Source organism: Pteropus medius, unplaced genomic scaffold, assembly GCF_902729225.1.
Source record: "Pteropus medius unplaced genomic scaffold, Ma_sr-lr_union100, whole genome shotgun sequence".
Taxonomy (NCBI): Eukaryota; Metazoa; Chordata; class Mammalia; order Chiroptera; family Pteropodidae; genus Pteropus; species Pteropus medius.
In genome coordinates this window covers 6996990-7023549 of record NW_024342473.1, presented here as the reverse complement: position 1 = coordinate 7023549, position 26560 = coordinate 6996990, and the positions used below count along the sequence as shown (strand labels likewise).

Below are 26560 nucleotides of genomic sequence, written 5' to 3'. Positions count from 1 at the left end.
GCTAAACAATTGCAACTACAAGGGGAACAAGTAATCCAAATCCCTAAGTCAGAAGTTCAGAGAATATAAAAATTCTTTGGGAAACTGTTAAACCGCATATTCCCAGGCCCACTTCCAGAGATTCTGATTCTGGAGGTTTGACATAGGGGCCTATGAATGTGTGTTTTAAAGGCTTGTCAGGCGATGCTGATTCAAGGGCCACACTTTAGAGAAAACTGTCAATATTATAGCATAGATCTGGCTTCTGTTCTCAATGAATTTATCAAGATGAAAAGAAAAGACCAATACAGTGGAAACAGCCACTCCCATCACTGCTTTCTTTTGTCTGCCTTTAGGGCTGGCAGTCTGGAAAGGTTTTACCGAGGACCAGAATTATCCGTGACAGAGGATCTAACACGGCTGAGAAGAAAAGGAGCATTTCAGATGATGGGGACCAGTAACTAGGCATATTCTAGCTCAAGTCTCCTTGACCTAGCAACTTACAACCTCCTCCAACTCCATTCTTAGCAGGACATCCCACTGTGTAATGCATTACACTGGTACAAAGTCCTTCCTCTCAACGCATTTAAAATTTGGAGCCATTTTTGCTTTTAATTCTTCACTCAACAGCAATAGGAAACGTCAGACCCTATCCCCGGATAGTAGAGAACAATTTTACGGTGTGAAGTGACACTCCGACCATGGTAAGGAAACTGCTAAATTCAAGTATGCTCTGAGTCAAGCTTTGGTATTAATTCTTCAACGGTTCGAATTCTAATTTGTGATAACAGTTTGAAATGTCTTCTATTGTTCCTTTCAGCTTCTCAGTAGTACAACTCAGAAGTAGTTTATTTCTTCCTACCTTGTATATAAAGTTTTTGCCAAGCCTCAGATGGCCTTTTTCTTTCTTTTCCTGACAAATACTTAAAGACAGAGCTGCACCAGAGCATTCAAATTTGGTAGCATTAACTCCAGTAACATTACTGACATTCCACTTACAGAAGGGGGAAAAAATCATAAAAACCTCCTGTTTCACTTAATGTTTGACAAGTCCCTTAAAGAATAACTGGGATACTCTCACCAAGTGTTTTCAGTCTTGTCTTTACCACATCTGGCCCTGGAGTTTGTTCATGAACATCTCACGGCATCATAAATCCTTCTTTCCTGACACCCAGGTCTCAAATAAGGATTGTGTTGGACAGACGGTATTAATCACTGGTGCTGATCTGATTCCTAGGCAAATAGCTCAGCGATAGGAGAACAGTATGGTTCATTTTGCGCTGTCTTTTGCACTCTCTTCATCATAGATGCCTTTTTAATCAAAGCTGGTCAGATGAGAAAAAAAAATCTCTCCCTTTATTTAAGAATTTAATAAGATCAACCCAAATTCAATTCATGAACTCAACTTGGTCGCACGTGATTATGACTGGACAACTAAGTTGAGTTTTTCTAGTAGAGACTAAAATGGGGGTAATTGTGGTGTTTTCTCTTCTTGTCTACTATTTATTCTGGCAGGCACTCTAAAATCAGAAAATTGATATTTTTCTTATGTTGGACATTGCTATCTGAGTTAGTCGTAATATGCAGATGTATTTCACACTTTCTGCAAAGGGTTTTGTTATTAGAAAATCACAGAGTAGGGTCAAAATATGCTCTCTGAAAAGGTAGTTTTCAAGGATAAGATAAAAGGAATTTTCATTGGTAAAAGTTAACTCATATTTACTTACTTAATCAATGAACTAACCAAAAACCATTTATTGAGACTCTATTATTTCCACAGTGCTTTAACCTGCATTGATAACCGTATAACATTATATAGTAAGACCTGTTTTTACCTTCCAAAAGTATAAAGCCTCGATAAACCAGCAAGACTTACTTATTACATGGAAACAACTCTGATTCCAAAGTCCAGCAGTGTATATGCTCGGTCCACAACAAGTATTTAATCATTTCTTACAAATGCAATAAACAAATGTTAAATTTTGAGGTACAGTTTGTAAATTCTGAAGATCTGATAAGAGAGAGTGTATGGCATTTCTTGACCATGGAGCCCAAACTTATTTTGGGAAAGTCCAGCAAAGACACTTCCTGGGAGAGGTAGAATCTCTAGTGAGTGTTGCAAAGAGCAAATAATTAAATGGATGGAAATGAGGGGGAAATCCAGTCAGAGAGATTAACAGAAAAATAAGGTGGACGTCAAAATTAACCTAGAGCGTGGGAGGTCAAAGAAATTACCTAAGTGGTTATAACTTAAATCTCTAGAGAGTTAATTGGTTTTTACAATATTCTGTCTGGCCAAATAGCACCTGTTTTAGCTGAAATCGACAGTGAAAGGCTCAGGTAAACTCGTGACAGTACAATAAGCACTTAGATTTATATTCTCTTGGAGAACTAGCAATTAGTTAAATCATATTTGGGGGTACAGAGCAGGGACCATCGAGCATAATATTTTCACAGTTCTCTTATTAGAAGCATCTGGAGAAATTGTAATGGAGTAAGATCAAGGATGGGAGAGGAATATGAGAGAAAAAGAAAAAGAAAAAGATTTATTTTTATACTTTTAAAAAAATGTATGAGATACCAGGACATTTGAGGTTCTAGATGTTTTCATTTCTTCACTGATGTCTCTATGTCTCATAATGACCTTTTAAGAGCATGGTCATTTCTTACATCTACTTTACTTTCATTTTTTTTTCCTGGCTGCCTTTCTTCTAAACAAATTTTCAGGAAAACTTAGGTTTGCAATAGGATTTTGATAGTTAGCCTTTTCTGTCCTGTCTTAGACGGGCAACTGATGAGTCATGTATGCTGAGTGAATCACCTGAGTTCTTTATTTCAGTTTCGTCTTTCACAGTAAAGGGAGCGAACTAGAAGATGGTCTTTAAAATTCTCCTTATTCTTCCTACTATGAGCTATTTTTGGTATTGAGACAAGTCCTGTCAGGTGAAGGAAATCCATACCCAACCTAAGCCCTCTCTTAAGGATTACCGCAACACAGAGACAGCCCTTTTTCTGTTCTTGTGCTGTTTCTGTGCAGCACCATCACTACACCCAATCACTCTAGATGCTTATGACATCTTTACACGTCTGTCTTTTCTACCAGAAAGGGAAATGCTTGATTTAGGGGCCATATGTTTTTCATCTTTGCTTACCTAATCCTATTTCAGGATGCAACACTCAGAAGCAGTATCACCTAGTGGTTAAGAACATAGGCTCTGGCCCTAAGTGGGAGGAATCTTGGCTTGGCCAACTTATAGGTTGTATGGCCTTTGGAAAATTGCTTATGTTCTTTATGCTTCTGAGGATAAAAGTAATAGTTATTACTTTGTGGTGGTATTAAACAAGCATGATAAAAAATATGAGCTTATTTGCAGGAACTGACACATTCTAGATGTTCAATAAATGCTTGACTAAAAGAATAAATCTACTAAAATAGGAGGCGACATGGGAATAGAATGATTATAAATTATACATAGAGAATTTGTAGGGAAAACAAGTTGAATAAGACACCATCGATGTCAGTATAAAAATTACAGTCTAGAAGGGAAATGAAGACATGCACGTGAGTAATTACAACACTACATAGAATTGGATGAATACTCTGTAAGAAGAAACAGTCTAACAGGAGTCTGGAGGAGAAGAGAGATGATTTCCAACAGAGGGGATCAGTAGAGGCCGTGTGGCTGAGTTTGATATATCTTTCAAAAGAATAGAACTGTGTTTACACAGCATCTGTTCCATCATCTTCCCCAGCCTTCTTCCCCTGGAGATTAGTAGTTTTAAAAAAATCCTTCTTTACAATACCTAGAATTTGAGATTTAGGAAGTCACATTTGCATCTTATTTTGGGCTAGTAACTTAAAGTTATTAAGCTATGTTTTCCAAGTTATGTTTCGAACAACAAGGACAGGGAATGGATATTCCCAAAGGGTTGTCTGCTGTTTTGTGCAACCAGAAAACCGTTGCTGCCAAGCACCAGAGGCATATGCATGAGCGTAACACCAGGAGAGCAGCCAAGGCCCCACTTGGGCTGCTTTTATTGTTTGTCTGAAGTGGATGTTTTTCCAAGCAAACTGCATTGTGTTCCAAAGGGAGATCCATCATACTTGTCTTTGTGGTTACAGAGCAGGAATCAAAATGATGGGGTGATGGGTGCCTGAGCCAAAGGAAAAGATGCTCCAGATCAGAGGGTCCTCCTTTGCCAGGTCCTTTTCAAGAACAAGAAAATCTTTGGAATGAAAATGCAGTGACGGACCTTGAAGGAACCCATCCCCAGGTTTTGACTCACAGGGAGTTTTGGACACTTAGGAAACCAAACCCAGCCACTGAGAACTTTCACTCAGACAACACAGAGTACAGAACCACTTTACATTTGTCCAGCGTTGTAAAGAATCATCAAATTCTGAAGCATTAAGTCACATTTTGGGAGTTTGGGCTATTTTGGAATATACAGCCCAGATTTCCAACCCCAGCAAATATATGCACTCCTAACTGCCCCAAGGTTATTTGTTAAGTATTTTCTAAAAGTTAAAACAGTAAATTCTTTGAGATTTGAGCCAAAATACATATCTATCTTTAAAAGTTCATTTTTTTGTGTGACTTTTCAAATAGCTCTACATTTGAAATTATGATCCTTGTTTTTCAATGTCTCAACACATTTGACTGGTTTCAAATTACCAAACTTGAGTCAAGTACAGAATTTTAAGATACTAGCCTAATATTGTTCCCTAAAAAGTATATTCAGCATCTTTAGAGTCCATGAGCACCATTCCTTCTTTACTGAACCCTCATCCTTTCGCACTCTAAGTTCCTCAGAGAGATTAATCCCAAGCACCATCTCCGCAAGCTATTCCTACTACCATTTCAACAGACTCCTCCTTTCACCTCTTTTCTCCTTTTCCTTACAGTTCTAGACGAGGATGATGCCTATATCTCCAGAAATACTGACCTCCATTACTACTCTAGTTGTGAGTCTCTTCCCATCTCCTTAAAGGAAGGCTTGCCTTCCTTTATCTTGCCATCCTATATCTTCTCCCAGACAGCAACTTTCCAGCTCTTTCTCCTTGGGCCTAAAACAGATACTTATGTATGTAAAAGGCTATAACCTTATCATTATCATCATCATCGTTTTCATCATCTATTATTTATTGACGACTGTGGGCCAGGCACTGTGCTAAGAACTTTATGTATTACTTTATTTAATCTTCACAATAATATTATAAGTTAAATATTTCTGTTCTTGCAAACTAACCTTCAAAGCTCACCTCCTGGGATGGGTTGTCTATTCTATTGTTTAGTTACTTCGTCTAATCCTTTTCATTTACTACGATCTGATTTCTGTCTTCATATCAGTCTTGTAAAACCATCCCCACAAATGTCTCCATATAATGTTGACATGTGTCTCACGCATACTCCCTTATCCCTGCAGATTCTTGGAGCACTTCACATTCTAATAACCCATTTTTCATTTCTACTTGATCATTGCCTTAGAAATATATGCCACATTTATTTACGGACCGCTTTCTTCTATACTAACTCTGTTGGGTGTTTATATGTTTCAGTGGTTTAATTCTCATTGAAGATATTAGAACTGTCACCCAGGTCTAAAGCACTATTTCAAACTTCTCTCCAACCTAATAAGACAGTATTTTCCAAAGGTTGTACACAATATCTTTAATATTCCTATGTTTATGTATATGAATTTTAGGAAAACATGTACATTATCCATCAAATTCAAGATTCCATGGATATTTCTGCTTAGGAACTATTAAGGATTAAAAAAATGATTGATCAAAGAAATAGTAACTAAATAAGAGTAAAGATGATACAGAGATATAGGACAAAAATTGTGACAATAATATTCAAATTATGAAAATTATTGTAGAATATCTTGTTTTCTAGTCCAAAAAAAAAATGTCCTCCTAACTTTCTGATTATCTTTCTCTCTTTCTGCCTCTAAATTCTTTTATCTTACTTATTATATTCAATGATATCCTCTAACTTCTCAGTCATGGAAATAATCTGAATCTCTATTTTCTTCATTATTTCTATGCAGTCTGTCTCCAAATTTTGCTAGACCTTCCACAATCATATTTTTAATCTCACAGCCAGAACCCCAGTCAATAAGTTATTCAGACAAACCCTAACCTGTCACCTAGCAAAGTTCTTCAAGAGCTATTTTAAATCATATGCTCAGTAAAAGCAAAAATTTATAGCTCCATATACAACTATAGTTCCCTCCAGTGTTTCCTGTGCCATGGAAATTGTAAGAAGGCCATTGAGAGAAAGGCTTAATAGCTAAGGAGGTAAGTTTGCAGGATAAGGTGGTCTCAAACTTCTGACAGTAATATCAGAACAAGTCACACTGTTGCTCTTTCCCAAATGCATGCCCTCAGCCAGTTTGCCAGTGCCTGCCTCCATCACACCTGTTATTCATATCTATCTCCTGAGTTACTGTTCACTGCCACTGTCCTTTTCCACCATCAGTTCTATGAAGCCCAGGCTGATACTTCCCCTTACCAGTTTCTCCATACACATTCCTCTGCCAGTCTTGGTCATCACGTCTTATGGGGCTTCTACTCCACTGGTTGTCTACTTTTCTGACGTTGTTTCCTCTATCTCATGGTGATTTCTTTAGCTGGCACCATTTCTCTCAGTTCTCAGAAGAGGCTGCTTCTACCTATAGTCTGTTCCAACTCTTTCCACCTCCCTGTCTAGAGCTTCCCACAATCACTCAGCAAACCCCATTGAAGTAAACCCTATCCACATACCATCCTCTTCACAAATTTTAGATTCTACCAATATCTTGATATGCTCTCATCCTCTTAAGTACTGCTAGCACCTGGCTGACTTTTCATCTTATTCAAGGCCACTGCTCTCAATGACTTTAATATCCAGCACACTGGACTTTGCTCATTCTTATTAACCCTTCTGTCACATGACATAGCTGCTTCAAACCTCTTTAAATCTAAGTCCTCCTTCATTTTTATGGCACTCATTATTCTGGTTCTTCCTTGTCTATCTTAACCGCTGCTTCCCTCCTTCCATAGTTCTTCTTTCTTCTCTGTTACCCAAATTAATGTCCTCTAAGATTTTGTTCATTTCCATTTTTATCTTCACACTCTAGAAATCTCATCTACTCCAATAAACCTCTACAATTATTTTCTTGTTTTACCCTTTAACTGGTGGTCTCTTTCTCTCATTGTAAAGTAAATATCAATATTCCTAAGATGAATATCATTATCTCCATTTTAGGTACACATTTGGAAGTTAAGTATTTTCCCACTATTATAAATCCAATAAGTGGTAGAGGGACAGGATTAAAATTCAAGTAATACACCTGGGCTTTTTCCTCTCATTAAACTGCTTCTCTGAAAATAGACATTGTCACACAAGATAAGGATAATATAAAATATGTGCAGTTAGAACTAAATGTTTCTACTTTTTATAATAATTTCCTCCTCTATAAAAGCCCATATTAATTAATTAAGTCCTTATTTTAAAAAATCAACTTTATACACATATATAAATTACAGAAGCATCTTAAGCATGAGGTTGGAGAATATCAACTTTGGAATGATCTGAGTTCTACTACCTATTTCCACACACCAGTGGTGTAAACTTTGGTAACATTACCAACTTCTCTGTGCCTTGCTTTTCTTATCTGTGATAGCAGTGATCACCTTCTGCAGTTATTGTGAAGCATACATGAAATCAAGTGTAGGCCAAGTGTTTGGCATATACTAAGTGCACAAAATAGGTGATGCAACACAAATTGTACATTTAATTAGCTTTAGGTGAGTGAGATAGTAATGTGGACTGCATCCCCCAGAACTTTCATAGGTGGAAGATACATAATGGGCAGGGAAATTCTCTGGAAGATACATAAACATGGAAACTCCAAGTGCAGGAAATAGGAAGTCACCTAAACACATTAGTCAGTAATATAAATATTAGACTCACATATATGACATTTGGGTATGTTTATTAATTGTATAAGGCCAAGCATACAATTAGTTTTAATAGATATTTATTGAGTATATCCTTAGCACCTTATGACTAATAAAATAATTAACAGCCACTGACTGACTACGTTCTATGACTTGAGCTTCTAATCTTCAAAACACTTAAATAGATCTAATTCAAATGAATGGATGTGAAAAGTATAATTGAATTTCATAACATAAATGCCCCTCATATCTCTGCCTTCTACCCTTTCCCCCAAGTCAAAACCTTGGGAAGAGCCTTAGTCTAAATCCTGACGCCTTACCTCATCATTTCTATCCAAATTGAATGACCGTGTTCTCCTCTCCAATGGCCTTCGGGTCTTCCTCAGCACTCACCTTCAATCAACCTCGTATTCTACTACAGTAAGCACCTTTCTTCTTACTTGTCATTGTAAATTTACATTCTCTTCTTTTCTGAGCCAATAAATTTTCCCATTTCCCTCTCTATTAGGTTTAAGTGCCTATCAACTAGCTACCAGCTACCAACTGTGATTTATCAGCTCCCTTTCTTCTCTCCACAGCCTCTGCTTGGTTTTAACCAACCTTCTTATTAGTCCACTTGAACTTTTCCTTAAGCATTCACAAATACTGCCTCCTGTGTGATCTACTCTATAGCAATTTACCAAATCTGACTTCTCAAATCAAACACCTAAAAATCCTTCTTCCTCTATGAAGTCCTCCAGTTAAAGCAAACATGAGATAAAGCTTTTCCCTCACTACAATAACCTACTGAGATATCCATCTACTTAAAACTAGAAATACTTTGCTTAGCAATCCATCTAAATATTAATTTTTGGAATTATTAAGCTTTCCACTTTATTGTTACATCATTGCTTATTTGTTGCACTCTGCAACTGTCCGGTTATGAAATTATCTGGGGAGACTGTAATCTACCTTAGGCAGTGAGCATCTAAAGTATTGTTTCTTCACTAGTACCTCCTACCTCTGTGAGACATAAAGTCATCTTCAGACGGTAATATTCCCTTCTGCAAGCTTCGGAGTGGGGATTGGAGGTATGGACGTGATGGTAGACACGTTAAGAAGAAATAGCACAGGTAAGGTAATACCAGAATATACTGAATATGCTTGATTATTAGGCTAAATTTCTCTTACATATATTATCTCTAAAAAAAGAGTAGTTGCCAAGTATCATGAGGATGCTCTGTCAATTACTTTATTTTAAACAACCGACACCACTCAATGGAGACTCATTAGGCTGCAACTACCTCAATCAATGCTAGTTTTGGAAGCTCGTAGAAGTCATCTGATATGAGAAGTTTTTTAAAAGAAAAAAATACCACAGATTACATCATTATTCTTGGATACTTGACAATTTTACATGTTGGATATCATGTTAATGAGACATTCAAGGTTCACTTAAGTGGTTCTATAATGGGGACCAAAGGGCAATTTTTTAAAAATTTCATTATTATGCAAATGTGAACATGTGGCTGGGATAAAATTTACAGTACAGTATTACACACTCAGATCCAAAAAATGAAATAGAAGTCATGGCAACAGACTCCAGAAACCTGTATTAGGTGATTCGAAAAACAGCTCTAGTGATGATAAAGTTTCTGCTGCATCTTAGCTGTCTCCAAGATGCAAGTGAAGAGTTCAAATAAAAATTATTATGTCAGAAATGAATTCTAAAAATTGATTCTAAAATAATCTATCAGTATATGTAAGATGTGATTGCAGGTATATATGTGAGATTAATAAATTAAAGAGCATTGGTAAACATTTAATTTATCAATATCCATTATGTTTGCCATACTTAAGGTAGCCAAAAGATGTATTTGGGGATTATATCATGAGAGAAATGGTGTCTCACCATAGACTGAGGTTGGCTTTACATTGCATATAATGTGGGAGGAGTTAGGAATCTGGATGAACAGACAACTGGCTGAGGGACTGGCTCAGAAAAAAGCCTGGTAATATATTTTATTATTGTTTTACAGCAACGTCACAAGCGTGTCCTGTACTAAGGAAGATTGAGACACTCTGGTCTGGAGGACAAGAATGAATTCACTTTAGTTCATTTTGTTCTATTCCCAGAACTGTGAGTGCTCACTAAATATTATTCATTGATAGTTAAGATGTGCCATGAGGCTGTTTACTACAACATCTTTCTAATTTGTTACATAACACAAAAGAATGGAATCTGAAAAACACAAAAGGTGGAGAAATGTTTAGCGTAGTAAAATCACATGTGATACATATTTAACCCAATCTATAGGTTACTTTAGCATTTGTTGAAACCCACTGCTGGGCTTTTTCCTAGCTAAAAAGCCTTCTTTTGTTAAACAATTTCAATGTATAGTCACATTTTGAACTATTGCCAGCTGAAATTCTTGCATTAGGCTCCATGGCTGTCTGTTCCACCAAAACAAATAGAACTGGCCCAACCTCTCATTTGAGTGTATTGTTCATGGTACTGAGCAGTGATTTTCCATATCTGCTTGTCTTTGCGTTCACCCCAGGAGGGAGGGTGAGCCTGGTTTACTGAGTCCTCATTTCTCTCAAAGCAGCAACATCTGGAGGGCTGAGCAGCTTGTTGGCAGGTCTAGCCTAAAGGAATTCGGCCATGGCTCCGATTGGCTCTTATCAGTAGGTGTCACTAAAGACAGCTTCAGAGACAGAAAAATAAATAGGCCAATTAAGCAATGCCAAGAACAGACTACTTTATAGCCATCTCTGCTCTTTTTATTGTTATTCCAACTGCAGAAGTTTCAAGATTCAAATTCTTCTCTGACTTATTTTGTTCCCTGCTGCAAATGAACATTTTCCCATTTTTCAAGTGCCTTTCTTCAGAGATAGAGAGTGGGACATTTAATTACTAAATGTATTTTGTGGTGCCTGATGTAGTGAGTTAGCAAAATGAAAACAGATGAAGATGTTCTCTAACACTTTGTTGCAATGAAGCTACAGCCGCCTGTTCATCTGCACATGGGCAGATGAACACTTCAGCGGCTCCTTTCTCTTTGCAATATGTGACACTCGGTACATGATGTGGAAACTCATCCCACCCAGCCATGCCTGTGTGTCCCCAAAGGATACAAGTATGGGAACTCCGGCATGAGACCACACATTTCTGAGGTCAGCAGGGGAATTCCCAGGCCTCTTCTTCAAGAGGGGCCATATTTACAATGGCCACCATGCTCACAGGCTTCATTTTTAGGTGACTGAGGCTTTCCACCTACAAAGATATAAGCCCAGTAGGGAACTCTAAATTTGATTTTCAAAACCAAGCAACATCATTTATAGACAAACAGAGAGAACGGTTCACTGATATTCTGAGTTAGCATATACCTCATATATATTCACCCATAGTTATCAGAGAAAAATCAGTTGCAAACCATTCAAATTGGACTGTAAATAATGCCAGGGCATGGATCCTGGTGCCAGTACAATGTCTAGCACATTGTAAGTATCCAGGCAATCTTAATCAAATGAATGAGGTATCTGCTAACTCAGAATATCAATAAATTGTTCTATGATGATCATACATATGACTTCTGCCACCCACTATGTATGCTAAATTTGCATGCATTTGGTGGGTGCTTTCATTTTTTCTGGTTTCAGGAATATTTCAACTACATTGGGTCAGTAGATCCTTAGGGTAGAAGACCACACTGATCACTTTTAATTCCTAATTACTTACAATTACAATTGCAAAGATAAGTAATAACTAATAATAATAATCACAACTGTCACTTATTGAATATTTATTCTGTGCCAGACTGAGCTCTATACATCATTTCATGTAATCCCACCACAACCCTATGACATAGATATGACTATTATCTCCATTTTATATATGAAAAAACTGGGACCTAACCTCATTAAGTTATTCGTTTAAGGGGACACGGAAAATTGCAGAACCAAGTTTAAAACAGGTTTGTCTGACTCAAACTATTCTCTTAACTGAAAACTTTACAACCTCTCTTACACCATGGAACTATTATTAGTAAATCTTAATAAAGGGGATGGGAGTATATTTGCGAGAGAAAAAATTGGAAAGTAAAAGAAAATGAGTAAAGGTTAAATCTATACTATGGGATTTATTACTGAGATTTTGGTATTGAATATGTGCTGGGAGAAAAAAAAAAGGTATTGCTTTTTACCATAGCTGAGAATTAATTATATTCAAAGCACTGTCATCTAATCTCCAAGCTCAACATTGAATGACTAGTGGCTCTAATTTTTACCATGAACATTCTCCCCTGGCATCTTTCTGCAATTTTAGACTCTCAAGTCCAAGTTACATGATGTCATTTTCATTTATTGGGTATAATTACTAAATTACACAAGCCATAAAACCACGTTTTTATATTCTCCAAGAAAAAAAAAATTGTTCTGTTTAAAATTTTCACACCAGAGCTCAGAACCCACTGGCCCACGATGTTCCCATATCCACAGTTCCTCCACACAGAACCTACAGAGACTTCTACACTAAAAATGTCAAAAGCCAACCTGACTCTCCTAAATCAAATTAAAAGTTTCCAAATCTAAAGAACCACATATCCAGCTTAAAAAAAAAAAAACTGACAAAGCTACTACTTATATGTTTTAACAGATTTCATTATTCATAAACTACTGGAAAACTTCGTTTTTAAATGAGATTTTATTTCCCAGAAATATTTTATCTTCTACCAAGGCATAACATGTCCACAACAGACATACAGACTCCATCACATTTCCAAGAATATCGCTTATCTATTATGCCAGCTGAAGAACATCCCTGTGGAATTTTATTTGTAACAGGCTTATGCTCAGAAAGCTATCTTTAGAAGTTAATTCTCTCCACATTTAAGATTCATCCTTTTTTAAATTTGGTAGCTTTATGAAACAAAGACTTTGATCTGTAAATAAATCACTTTCTCATCTACACACATTCTCGAGCACATTTTTTTTTCACAGCTTTTGATTTGCCGTAATGGCAGCATGAAGAGAACACATTTACACAAAAAATTTTATCAATACCTCAGAAGGGTTTTTTTTTTTCTTTAAAAATTTTAAATGTAAAGAATGATTTCTAAAAATAAGAAATAAAGTCCATAATTTGAACATGACCTAAGCAAAAGTTAAAAGGTAAGTTAGAAAGTCTGCTGGCACTTTATTTCATGGGAATATATCAGGTGTAAATCATTTTTCAATGCAGTCACAATTCATAGTCTCTGTTTCATGAAGCTATCAAATTTTAAAAAGAATGTCACCTTTTTTTTTCTTTGTTATGGAACCTAGAGATTATAAAAAGGAAAAAAAGAGTTTTTGTTGCATTGTTGATGCTGGCACAAGGTTTTTGTCCACTTTTTTCCATATATTTGTGTATAAAAAATATACGTCTATTGTTTAGTATGGGATTAGTATTACGTTGTGAGGTAAACAAAAAAAAATTGTATTGCTTGATAAACTGCTGGCTTGTAAATTTAAAAAGCTTTTTTTTTTACCTCAAAAAAACATAAAGTATTAGATCAATAAACCTATAAAATATGAAAAATAAAAAGAGACATCCTGATGGCAAATGAGAGAAGAGCAGTTAGTGGGTGATTATCATCCTTTTGTCAAGATCAGTAATGTGTTTATCCAGATGAATCAAAATATAGGAAGGATTTGGTGAGAGTATACTTGTCAGTCATAACACAACAATTTGCAACAGATATTGTTAGGACCCCTGATCCTCGAAAACTCATTTACAAAACTCAAATCTCCAAAAATTGAAGACCCATTGTGAATACAATACTGTCTCATATTGTAAAAAAGATGAAAATAACATTATTTTTACCTTCATGATTGGCACACAATTAAAATAAAAGGCAAGATGAGTGTCATGAAAGATTTGACTGAAGGAATGAAAGATGACTTCTGTTAGGGAAATCGGAAAAGGATTTTTTAAACAGGTTGCATTTGAGATGGGCCTTAAAGGATATGTAGAATTTATTGTTGAAAATCATTTAAATGGCACAACACTAAGGAGGTGTCAAAGGGAAACTGCAGATCATTCGGGGGAATGCAAAGAGTTTAGTAAGAAAGTAGCTGGAGACCGGGCTGAAAAAATAAACAGGCATCATTTTATGGTAAGCCTTGAAGGCAGACTGAGGGTTTTCTACACAAAACAACACACAGAGAGGAACTACTGAAGTCTATAAGAGAGATGTATGGTAAAATCAATCCCAAACGTTGGGACAAATCTGGCAGCAGTGTCTCAGATGAGATTCATAGAAGAGAGAAGCAGGTGATGGCTGTGGACCTACTGGGATACTATAGCAGTAATATTGATATTGGGGCCTGTAAACAATAAACTTTAGTGAATCCTGAAAAAAGGAAATACAAAGTTGGAAGGATTTGAACTGATCACAGAAAGGACAGTGATTCTATTATTAGAAATAGCAGGGGAAAATTGCTTTTTTCATGAGAGGAAGTCACAGTTTGATTTGGGACGTGGCACATTCAAATGTCACTGGTACATGCACAGGCTTTTTGAATGATCTAGAATTTGGCTCTTGAGTTGTAAATTTGGGGTTCCTCACTCCAGCAGTAGCACTAGAAGACATAGAATCTGGTCAGTCACTAGGGAACAGGGTATAGAGAAGACAACCTCAAGCAAGCAAGTGGGAAAAATGCAAGAAAAACATGTATGTGCTTTAGTATCACACAGTCTTGCATTCAAACCCAGAGCCCATCTCTTAATAGCTGTGGGACTCTCAAAAGTCTTTTTTGAGAATTAAATGATATATGTATGTAAAGCAACTAGTACAATGTCTGCAATAAGTAAGTATCACAAAAATTAGTTAATTTAAAAAAGCATTTCTGGTACTACTGCCCATTTTTTGGACTATCTTTCTATTAAAATTAAAAGTTCATGTTTTCAGAAATTCAATTTCCAAAATGATAGGTATATATACTGTAATATCTATAGGAAAGAAATGCTTGGTTTTAAAAGAAATTGATAAAAATCAATGATTATTCAGGAAGGTCTTTAATTAGCAATTGACTCTAATCGGAAATAGTGGGGTTCATGGTTCCACTTTCCAGTAGATTGCCCTCTGTCATAATTCTCTGTATGTAAGAAATAAAATAAAGTGCATTCTTGAGCAGTCACACAAAAAGTATTAAACTACATGAAGCTGCAAAGTTGTACCAATCTTCTGTCTCCCTAGTTATAAAACCTAAACAACACAGATTATTATTATTGCTCATTTACCACAAGTTTAACTGGTCCTAAGCAAGTAGGCAAGTAGCTTCTTTAGTCACTGAGACTTGAAACTCACCTATAAGAGTGAATAGTTTGTCCCCATTAATAATCCCCAGTGGTTTGTAAGAAGACTCATGATTGTGCTAGAAATCAAGACATTCTCAGATGAAAGAAAACTAAGAATATCTGCCACCAACACTGCTAACCTACACCAGTGACCGAAGAAAGTTCTCTAAACAAAGGAAAAGATAAAAATAGAAACTTTGGAACATTGACAGAACACGGTAAGCAAAAATATGGATAAATATAATAGATTTTCCTTTTTCTTTTGAGTTTTCTAAATTATATTTGAAGATGAAAGCAAAAATTATAACACTGGTTGATATGGTTCTAAATTTATAAAGAGGAAATATTTAAGACAATTACATTATATATAAGGTAGGGTAAAGTGATGTGAAGGGAGGTGATGTCTCTACCTTTTATCCAAACTTGTAAAATGTTGACAGCCATAGACTGTGATGATAAATTGTGTAAATATACATATGATAAGATTTATATATCAAGTTATGTAATGACTTATAAACTTTATAAACTATAACTTTATAGGCTTTAAAACGTTTAGAAAAAAATCTTCAGAACTTAGGGATAGGCAGAGTTCTTACACTTGACACTAAAAGCATAATCTATAAAAGGAAAAAAAATAGATCAATTAGACCTCCTCAAAAATGAAACTTTATCTTTGCTTAAAACCTGTTAAAAGAATGAATAGACAAGCTACAAACTGGGAGGAAATACTTGCAGATTACATATCCAACAAAGGATTAGTATCTAGAAAATGTAAAGAATTCTCAAAACTCAACAGTAAAAACAAAAATCAAATTGCAGAATGGGCAAAATACATTAACAGACATTTCATCAAAGAGAACATAGATGACAAAGAAACATATGAAAAGATATTCAACTTCATTAGCCATTAGGGAAATGCAAATTAAGCCACAATGAGATATCACTACACATCGATCAGAATGGCTAAAATCAGAAGTACCAAATGCGGACAAACTGTTTAGCTTATATGTCATTGCTGATAGGAATGGACAATGGTATATCCACTCTGGAAAACAGCTTGGCAGTTTCTTTAAAGACTAAGCGTGCAACTATTGTACAACTTGGCAGTTGTACTCCTGGGCATTTATCACAGAGAAACAAATATTTACATTCACACAAAAATTTATACGTGAATGTTCATAGAAGCTTTAGTCATAATAGTCCCAAACTGGAAACAGCCCAGATGTCCTTCACCAAGTGAAAGCTTAGATAAACTTTTGTACATCCATGCCAAGAAATATTAATCACCAATAAAAAGAAACAGACTACCAATACATGAAATAACATGGATCAATGGCCAGAGAATTATGCTCAGTGAAAAAAAAGTAATTCTCCAAAATTACATATTGTCTGAGTCCATTTATATAACATTCTCGAAAGGACAAAATAATAGAAATCAATTAGTAGTTGCCGGTGGTTAAGGAGTGAGTTGTGGTGGAAGGATACTGGGTTATAGCTATAAAAGGGCAAAATGAGGGATTCTTGTGGTGATGGAAATGTTCTGTGTCTTGATTGAATTGATGTCAAAATCCTGGTCGTGATATTGTACTATAGTTTTGGAAGATGCTTCCATTGGAGAAACTGGGTAAAGCATACAGAGGATCTCTGTATTACTTCTTACAACTACTAATGAATCTATAATGATGGCAAAATTTAAAAAATTTAATTAAAAAAACTTCTAGCCTCAGTTATCCTCCCATATTTAGATGAGATTCAGTAGGGAATCACTACATATTAATACAGGGTATTTGAAAGAGGGAAGGGTGAGAGGAAGGAAGGAAGGAAGGAAGGAAGGAAGGAAGGAAGGAAGGGAGAAAAAGGGAAGGACAGGAGGGAGGTTGGGACAGGAGGGATGGGAGGGAGAAGAGAGAAAAAATAGAAATAAATCTTGCAAAAGATCATCTGGCCATTCTTTATAATAGTCTGGGGGAAATGGAGGCAGGAAGAACAGCTAAGAGGTTCCAATAGGATTCTAGAAGGTGAAATATAATATCTTTGAAAACAAAGGAAATTGCTCCCTTCTCAATAAAGAGCATGAACTTACTCAATGTGAGTAAGAATTCCTCCTGGCATGAAGTCTCTCAAGAATTTCCCTTGGCATGAAATCCCTGGAGGGTCCAAGAAAAATTGATGGCCCACAGGGTATGATTGTGCAAATTTAAAAGTTAAAATGAAATAGCCTATCTGTTCCAGCATATGTGTGTCCTTGCAACATGATATTTATGATGTGAATTGGTCCGATTAAATCCATTTTAGGGTTCAGGGATTTGCACAACCTAAATATCCTGGTTCTCAGGGAATGAAGAGCTTCATATTTCCCTTGCATATTTAGTCTCACTGACATCAATAGGAAGCTGTTAGTGATAAGGAGAACTTGGCACTGGGGGTGTGGGGGTGGAGGATTTAGCTCTGCACAGTTGAGTGTCAACCTAAGTACGGGACTCCTCAGTCATGGTTTCGTGAAATCTCTTTATGAGCCCCCCCACCTGGGACTTTCATACACAGATGGTATATATGAGAAAGTTTGACATGAGAGGTTTCTCAAAGTTAGTAAACACTAAAATGATGGATGCTAGAGATAGGGTAAACCTCATCACGAAATCTGGAGGAAGGCAGCATTCCTGCTAGAGACTAAAAAAGAAATGGTAAATGAAGCAGTGAATTAGACTTGATGTTGAAACCTAAGATCGTTACATATGCCAAGCCTGAACTCATACCCCGACTTTACAAAGTAAAGCACAATAAGAAAAATTATTATCTTCCTACAGCTTCAGCTCGGGTAGGCCCTTTATCACCTGATGGCAAGAGCTAGTACCCAAAAAACAAACGAATCAATTTTAAAAGGAGTCAAAGAAAGGTCCGTGTAATATGTGATCTTCACTCTGGGCAACTCCCATTGAACTGGTTTTTGAATACTATACAGACCTAGCAAATCTTCGGGTGAGGACTCTCCAACAAAGCTTGTCAGGCTGTTTACTCTTTGTTAATATCACACTGGAATTACAGTATCAGGCCAAATAATGATGTAAAACCCGAAAGGAGGAATGCTGCTAATTGCCAAATTTGTTATGGAATTATCGCATTTTCTGTTTCAGTGTTAAGCTCTGGGAGACTTGCTGAATGAAAGCTCAAAAAAAAAAAAAAATGTAGACCAATGTCAGACACAAAGGTGAGGCAGAAAAAATTCAGAAAGCAAACCCATAAACTTGTGCACTAGATCCCTCAGAATAGATACCCTTGAGGGGAAAAATCAATATAAACATATTTGCTGTTGAGCATAATAATAAACTAATTTCTGCATAAAAACTCAAAGTCCTAATGGATGTAGAGATGGCAAAAATCTGGTTCTTCTCTAAAGATTTGGGCAAGTCTTTTATTAAGATTCATTTCCATCTTGACCTTCAACCTGTCACTGCTTCCTTTCTGCCTTTCATGTTCTCTCACCTTGATGCAAGTCAAAATACTGACTTGCTATACTGCTGACATTTTATTTTAGGTAACTGTATAGTTTAACTTCGCTCACCACCATTCTTAACATATGGAAACAATTAATTCATTTTCTTTGCCATCATTAGGATAGGAATCCTAGATATTCTAAACGTATCTTCATCACAGATTCTCCTAACTAATGACATAATATCTAACCCATTTTCTTAAATGTAAAACTTGCTAGTTAAGAAATAAAGAATGGCATTGCTTATAATAAACTCTGCATGCTACATTGTAATTTAAACTGTACTGTTATGTATGGTGAAGGACTGAAAGTTTAGAGTTACTCCCCTTGGCAAACATTTTTTTTAAGGATTGCTTAAATAAGCAATACAGAAACCAGATGTCATTTGGTAAGAGTATCTGAATGACCAAAAATTTGCTGTCTGGGTATTTTTTTCCTTTATAAAAACAAGAAAAATTCTTTGGATTTATATCATATTTAGCAGCTGTGAAACAGTGCAAACATCTGTTTGTACCTATGGGGAGCTGACCCGCGGGGTCCTCATCTCTTAATCACCGAGCATCAAGCCAGTCTCACATGCACAGTTTATTGTTTTCTTTGCCGTTGCCTCCCACACTTCAAAGTTTTCATATGCTCATGTTCTATTGGCAGAATAGAGGAACTAATCCATTCATTATAAGACCAGATGATTAAAATTTTTTGAGACGTGATCACAGCATTCTCTCCACCCGGCCTGTGCCCAGAAACACATTCACATTTGCCTCTAAATTCATTTTGGAGTGTCTACACTTACTCCAAATAATGCAAGATTTATGAGCCTCAAGTAAGATCGTAGTAGCACATATACTGGACTGCACAAGACCTTCAGTCACCCTTTGGGGCCCTAATATTTAAAAAGCCATTCGAAAATAATTCGTTCCTTTTTCATATGCATACGGACATTACCTTAGCTCTTATTTGGAGTTTTCCTATTAGAATTTTGCTACATTCTTTTCAAAAGAGCAATAATAACAAAAACAACAACAACAAAAAAGTCTTACCACACTTGCACACCATGGGAATATCATTTTCTAAAGGCCAACATTTTTACTACACTTTATAAATAGGGAAAGTACGCTGAATTGGAATAGAAGCTTGCCAGGTCAAATCAGCTGCTTTATTTATACATTCTTTTTTTATATAAAGTCTGCCAAGTAAAGCATTCTTATCCAAAAAAAAAAAAAAAAGTTAGAATCAGCCTCATTTTTATATATTAAAAAATACTAATTAAAACAGTCTCACTAGTATAACTTCCATTACAAAAAAAGATATATTCTCTATAACTGTTATTTATGAGGATAATCTATCATAAAAATGCTCTACTAATAGGGTGATAATAAGTTTTTTGTAACAGTTGATCCTTGATGAATTTGGTGGCCCCTAGTCTTATAATAGACATTCTCTACACTGTGTTCTATATGCATTGCACTTTGAAACAAAGAGGAGGCCATGTTATAGCTGTACTCTCACCATGTGGAAATTCTACTTTATTGACTTCTCTATTTCAATCATTGAAACTGTCCCCACAGGGTGGAGTGGGAGGAGGATGTACCCAACAAATTAAAGCCATAGGGATATCCAGGGACTTGAAGAAAGACACAAAGGTAAAAGCCACATGCATAACACCTCCCTTTACATCCTGCTGGGTTCAAAGCACTTCTTGTAACTCGATGACACACTAAAGACTAGACCTTGGATTCGTCTCATCTTTATAAGCAGTATGGTCTAATGTACATATTCTGAATCTGGGATCCATAAAACAGACTAATTCCCAAGGTACCCATAGGTGTTCCTGGGAAAAGAGGATTCCATGGTCAATTAAATTTGAGAAATATTTATAGAATGCCCCCTTTTGGGGATAAAGAAAAGGTCTACTAGCAAATTAAAGGCTCTGAGAACTACTGCAGTAAAGACATCTTATAGTGTTATTGTGAAAACATTAGAAAAAATGTAAGACATAAAAAGGTATAAAGACTAATAAACACACATACTTACCTATCAGCTTAACAAAGAAATATTACAAATACAATGGAAGCCTTTATGTTTTTTCCTCATTATACCCCTTCCATCTCTCAGAAGTAACAAAATTCTGAATGTAGACTGTTTCTATGCATTCATTAATATATTTATTGTATTTTCATATATTCCTAAACAATGAGTAGTTTTGTTTTTTGTTTTTAGGTTTGCTAAAAATGGTATAATATTCTAGGTATTATTTTGGGAGAGTTTGACATCATATTTATGAGATTAAAGTATGTAGCTCTAGTTCATTTTCTTTCACTGATGAAAAATATTTAATTGTATGAATAATTAAATGTTTTTACATGGACTAGATATTTTTACAGGAGACTAGATGGGCAAGTCGTAATTATTCATACAATTAAATATCTGTTTCTTTCTTTTTTTCCCAGTTTATAAACAGTATTAGTATTGGCGTATGTATAGACAGAGTCACAAAATGGAACAGAGTAGAAAGACCAGAAACAGATTCACACATGTGGAAATTTCACACGTGATGGAGGTGACCCCTAAATATTGATTATCAAATGCTGCAGGGACAATAATATGTCCATGTAAAAAAAATTCGACCCTTGCCTCACACTGTATCCCCAAATCAGTTTCAGAAATATTAGATTATCAGTTCTAGGTATACACTTAAATGTAAAAAAATAAAATACTGAGTTTCTAGTAGAAAATACATGAGAATATATGACAGTAGGGAAGAATCCCTAAAACCAAACCTCAAAAGCTTAAATGATGAGAAATTAATAAATTAGTCTCAATTTAATTTAAAACTTTGATTCATCAAAAGATACTATAAAGTATAGGGAATATAATCAATAATATTTTAATAACTTTGATGTCAGATGGTTACTAGACTCATGGTGATCACTTCATAAGGTATATAAACCTCAAATCATCATGTTGTATGCCTGAAATACTATAATATTGTATGTCAACTCTACTTTAATAAAAAAAAGAAATAGAAAGAAGAGGCTATAAAATAGGACAAAGACAAGGCCCAGAATGAGATTTACAAATCATATAACTAATAAAGGATTAGGATTCAAAATATATTTTAAACTACTCTAAATTTTATTTAAACCAGCATTTTAAAGATCATTCCACCTTTATTTAGAGGAACACCTATTGACATCTATGAAAAAAAAAGATTCCATGGAAACAATTTGGGAAATTTTTATATTATGACAAAAGTATCAAACTTGGAAAAGATCCTACCTTTAGCCTCTACCCAGCTCTTGTTCTCCAGCAATGTGACGCTAAAACAAATTACAGCTCTGGGCTTTGGTGCTTAATCTATAATGTGGAAATTAGCCCTATCCCTAGTACACAAAACTAAATAGCATGGAAATCTGGAAACTGAACTAACAATTACAGCTTGAGTGACTTGTAAACACCTTGTGGTGACTTCTTATAAATCCTTTAACCTCATCAACATTGGCAAGAGTTACCTTCGGGGGTTGGCTAGAGAAAATCAGTTCTGGCAAATCCTGTCTGATTTTCTATTCTTATATAAATGCCTTCTCATGGTACTTACTCTATTTCTCACTATCAAATACTATCATTATAGATTAAAAAAAAAAACAAAGGGCAAACTATGCCTGGGTCTCGAACTTAACAAGACTATGCTTTAAAATTTGGCTATTTAACTATTTCCTGACTTCTATATGTAAGCCAGATACATATGGACACAACAGAAAGCTCATGGGAAATAAACTGCATGAGAGTTTGAAACATACATAGAAGAAACTCTCCAAAGTACTCCCACTCAACTGAGAAAAAGCATTTCAACTAAGAGACTAATCCAATATACCTTTATTCTTGAAGATTAACTTCATCATCTATAGAGATGCCATTCTTAACTGGGATTCGCATAGAGTTTCTCTTCTATTCTGTCATCACAAAAGATTACAAATGCTTATGTGGAAAACCATTTTTACAAACAACACAAGAACAGAATCTTCCTTTGCATGTTAAATTATTCTCTTTTTTAAAATGGAAAGTTATATGTTGTAACACCAAAGTAGAAAAGAAAATGTAAAGGAACTAGCTGCTTGTAGTTCAGATATTAGAAACTAATTAAAGAATTACAGTAAGATACAGCTTAGAATAAGAGGTTGGCTTATTCTAAGTTCTATAAATTCACTTTGCAACTTCAATTTCCAGCAATATCACTAACTAGAAATCTAAGATGTTATTGTTTTTAAAAAATGGTGAATAAAATACACTAAACATTATGTCAGAAAAAGATAAAGAAGATACAAAGGTTTAAATGAAATAGGATTCTCCGAGGTTAATGAGCACTAATAATGTATTCTAAGGGTATCTGCTAAAACTTGACCTATCATTTTGATGATTTTTGGGAGATAATTCTGCACAGGTCTCTCTTGTTACTACATGTTTTATGAAAAAGGCATTGGCTACCTTTTGTTCTAAATGATCTTTTCCAGAATGTTTGTCTACTGAGAGCTGTGGAAGATAGAGATAGTGTGTCCCTCTGGAACAAAAGCAGGCATGCTTACATGTTCATTATAAAAGATTTTGATTCCCTAAACTCAGAGTTCCTATCTAATAATATAACCCACTGCATGTATAGATGTCACCTGAAACCCCTTCATGTCATTTTGTGGAGTATGAGGCTTGGGAAACCAGTGCAGAATGCTGACACTCTAGCTACTCCTATTGCTATAAAAATAAACTGTCCTTCATCTTTGACTCAAGCATCAAGTCTTGTACCAGAATCCATAAAAACTGATTGCTTGAAAGTAGGGTAAAAGCAGGACAAAAATCTCAAGCCCTTCACAGTTCTTGGCAATGGTTGCATGGAAATGGAAAACATAGAAAAATCCTAGGGGGCATTTAAGATAAAAAGGCTGAGACTGCAAAGGACTACACCTTTCTAGAAATAAACCTACTATGTAGAAGAGGTAGCAAGAAACTTGATATTGGCTGAAAGAGACAAATCACCCGTAATAATTCATAACCATAAGCTCTCCATCATCACATGAGTGTTTGGACCAATTTTACCTACTTAAAACCAGACATGGAGAATTTAATTTGAAGATCACATGTCAGCAATAACCTGCACATGGCTAGTAGATGTATCAAAAATCAATATTAATCTGAGCTTTACAGAAGTCCTAATGTTTCAAAAACAAAACAAACAACACACACACACACACACACACACACACACACACACACACACAACAAAGTATCATGGGAAAAAACAAGTAGATACAACAGACAACAAAATTAGACCCACAAAGATACAGTAATCATCACAAAATAGTAAATAAGTTTGTTTAATATGTTTAAATAAATAAAATAGAGGCTTAAACATGTAAATAGAATGAAGAAATTTTGAAATTTTCAAGAACATTTTTTGCAAAAAAAAACAATGGAATAAATAGAAACAAAAAAAACTAGAAATAAAAACTTGATAACTGGAGAGAACTACAAAATTGAAAGATAAATATAAAGGAATACAGAAATGAGAAGCCAAGAGAGAAAAATGTAAAAGAAAATTTAAGGATAAATGGAGGATAACATGAGAACATAACAAGAGAAAGAATGGGGAATAAATAACTTTCAAAGAAATAATAGCTGAGAACTTTCCAAAACTGATGAAAGTTACCCATTTTCAGATTCAGAAAGCCCAACAAATTACAAGCAAGAAAAATAAAAAGGAAAATATTCCTAGACACATGATAATGATACTTAATGCAAAAGGCAAAATATATATATTCTTCAAATGAGCCAGAGGAAGAAAGACATATTGTCTAAAAATGATTAACAATTAGATTGATAGTCCTTTCTTACAAACAGCCACAATGTCACTCAACAGTAGAATGATTTTTCCAGTGTGCTAAAAGAAAATAACCTTCAATCTAAAATTCTATACTTAATAAATTATCTTTTTAGAATGGAGAAAAAAGGACTTTTCTCAGATTTACCACAACTAAACAAAAACAGGTTTGTTACCTTTACCCTATAGATATCTCTAAAGAAATTTCCACATTTTTTGTTTTAGGCAGAAGAAAAATGATGGAAGATGTGAGATATGACAGAATGTTAAGGAAAGATGTTGCTAATAATGGGTAGATCTAAATCAGTGTTTCTTAACCTAGAGCAATTTTCTCCCTGAGGGGACATTTGACAACGTTTGAAGACATTTTTGTCTGTGACAAACTTGGGGAAGGGTGATGCTATTTGGGTATCTACCAAGCATATTGCTAAACATGTTACAATATCCAGAACAGCTCCTTACAACAGATTTACCTAGCCAAAAATGTTAACAGTGCTGAGGTGGAAAAATACTGAGGAGAAATGCTCTAAATTATCTCCGTATACAGCAGTAATAAAAATTTGTCTTCTGAGGTTAAAACTGAAATATACTACAAAAATAGAGTATAAGTAGGGAGGATGGTGATTAAAGTGTTTAAGATCTTTGTCTAATTTGGGAAGAGGAAAAAGAAACTAACTGTAAGCTTTGATAAGTTGTGACCATATTAAAATATTAAAAGTGATTACTAAATGTGTACACTTTAGAAGTTATGTTCTCTAAACTAGTAGAAGGAGGATGTAAAATGAGAATAAAGAGGAAAACGATAAAGAGAAAGCATGAAAGGATAAAGAAAGCTAAAAATGTGGGAAAATGAGTACGTAATATAGCAGAAATAAAATTACAAATATATCAGTAATCAAAATAACTATAAATAGACTAAAACTTTCCAGTTCAAAGAAAAAGCTTGTCAGTCTAGATAAAATAAAAATTCCAGATAAATACTGTTTACCAGAGATACTTTCAAACATTATGACACAGAACTGCTTAAAGGATGGAAGAAGATATACAAGGTTAACACTATCTTCACATAAAAGGTTTCCGTAGCTATACTGATATTAGACTAAATAGACTTAAGGCAAAAAGCATTCCTGAAGATTAAAAGAAAAAGTCACTGCAGAATAATAAAAAGTTCAACACAATATTAAGTTAATTCTAAACTTGATTGTACCTACTAATATAGCCTTAAAAAGTATTTTTTAAAAATAAGCAAAACTATGAGGCAACTTTACCCAACTCATTGTTAGAGTAATATTTAGTGTATTCCTCTCAATAATTGATACAGAAAGCCAAAGTTAAATCAGTAGAGATTTTAGAAAGTTTTATAGAATAACTCGCCCCAATTTTTAAAAATAAATTTATTCTTATACACATTTAGAACATTTTTTAAATACCATGTGCTACTGCAACCATAACAAATCATTAAAAGATTGGCATCATGAGACCACTTACACTTCCCACAGTGAAAATAATGTAAGGAACAATTACAAAAAGCTGATAAAACTTGATACATTTGGAAATTTGAAACACTTCTAAATCATTGATCAAAGTACAAAACACAATGGGAATTAGAAACTAAATGCTAAAAATTATTGTACAAAGATAAAGTGGTACCTAGAGAAAAATATATTGCCTTAAATGCTATATAAAGAAAAAAAAGGCTAAAAATTAAGAAATTAAAAAGAAAATAAAAATAAACCCAAAGAAAGCAAAATATATAAAGATAAGAGAAATTAATGAAGCAGAAAACAAAAACATAATAGAATTAACAAAGCTGAAAGTTGGTGCTTTAAAAACAACTCATGAAATTGACACAATCTGACAAGATTGATCAAGAGAAAGGGAGTAACAGCTAAATAAATAATATTAGGAATGAAAATGGGGCCATAATTGTAGAAAATTCAGGAAAATAAC

At 34.9% G+C, this 26560-nt stretch overlaps 1 long non-coding RNA gene across 2 annotated transcripts in view; it reads right to left on the bottom strand.

Moving 5' to 3' along the window:
• LOC120604413 (uncharacterized) overlaps positions 1-26560 on the bottom strand; it is a 128854-nt gene that overhangs the window by 58448 nt on the left and 43846 nt on the right. Inside the window, exon 3 of one of the 2 annotated variants that reach the window (XR_005653329.1) lies at positions 7946-10614. The exons of the other annotated variant lie outside the window; for it this stretch is intronic. This is a non-coding gene — a long non-coding RNA (uncharacterized LOC120604413). Of the gene's footprint in view, positions 1-7945; positions 10615-26560 lie in introns of those variants that run through there. 2 annotated transcript variants of the gene reach the window in all.